General features: G+C 47.8%; 1 pseudogene; it reads left to right on the top strand.

Moving 5' to 3' along the window:
- Positions 1–4: 4 nt before the first annotated feature.
- Positions 5–882, top strand: LOC102839946 (annotated as a pseudogene).
- Positions 883–1,321: the final 439 nt, after the last annotated feature.

Genomic DNA, 1,321 nt, shown 5'->3' on the forward strand with positions numbered 1-1,321 from the left:
ACAGAGACAAAAACAGATTAAAAGTCGAAGGATGGGAAAAATTTACCAAGAGTTCGATAGGTAGCGGGAGCGGACCCCAGAGAGCCCTGTGCAGCCCCACAACCGCCGCCGCCGGCCTAGTTACCATCACACCCAGGGAGGAGCACCAGCTGCCATAGCCGGCCCCAGTCACCATCACCGCAACCGTGAGCAGCGAGGCCAAGACCCAGCAGCCGCCTGCCGCCCCTGCCCTCAGCGCTGCTGACACCAAGCCCGGCACCACGCGGCCTCACATCGGCGGCGCCTGCCGGCGGGGGCAATATGGTCATCTCAACAAAGGTTTTGGGAACAGTAAAATGGTTCAATGTAAGGAACGGATATGGTTTCATCAACAGGAATGACACCAAGGAAGATGTATTTGTACACCAGACTGCCATAAATAAGAATAACCCCAGGAAGTACCTTCGCAGTGTAGGAGATGGAGAGACTGTGGAGTTTGATGTTGTTGAAGGAGAAAAGGGTGCGGAGGCAGCAAACGTTACAGGCCCTGGTGGAGTTCCAGTGCAAGGCAATAAATATGCAGCGGACCGTAACCATTATAGACGTTATCCACGTCGTCGTAGGGGTCCTCCACGCAATTACCAGCAAAATTACCAGAATAGTGAGAATGGGGAAAAGAACGAGGGATCAGAGAGTGCTCCTGAAGGCCAGGCCCAACAGCGCCAGCCCTACTGCAGGCGACGGTTCCCACCTTACTACATGCGGAGGCCCTATGGGTGTAGACCACAGTATTCCAACCCTCCTGTGCAGGGAGAGGTGATGGAGGGTGCTGACAACCAGGATGCAGGAGAACAAGGTAGACCAGTGAGGCAGAATATGTATCGGAGTTATAGAAAACCCTAAACCACAAGATGGCAAAGAGATAAAAGCAGCCGATCCACCAGCTGAGAATTCGTCCGCTCCAGAGGCTGAGCAAATGCTGGTTTACCATCTCTACCATCATCCGGTTTAGTCATCCAACAAGAAGAAGTGAATATGAAATTCCAGCAATAAGAAATGAACAAAAGATTGGAGCTGAAGACCTTAAGTGCTTGCTTTTTGCCCGTTGATGGGGTTTTTATTATTTTTACCTAAAGACGTCTCTTTTTGGTAATGACAAATATGTTTTTTAAAAAGCCTGGTTTTTCTCAATGCACCTTTAAAGGTTTTTTAATTGTTTCATATCTGGTCAAGTTGAGATTTTTAAGAACCTCATTTTTAATTTGTAATAAAAGTTTACAGCTTGATTTTTTTCAAAAAAGTCAACAAACTGCAAGCACCTGTTAATAAAGGTCTTAAATAA

This window comes from Chrysochloris asiatica, unplaced genomic scaffold (genome assembly GCF_000296735.1).
Source record: "Chrysochloris asiatica unplaced genomic scaffold, ChrAsi1.0 scaffold06193, whole genome shotgun sequence".
In the NCBI taxonomy this organism is placed as follows: domain Eukaryota; kingdom Metazoa; phylum Chordata; class Mammalia; order Afrosoricida; family Chrysochloridae; genus Chrysochloris; species Chrysochloris asiatica.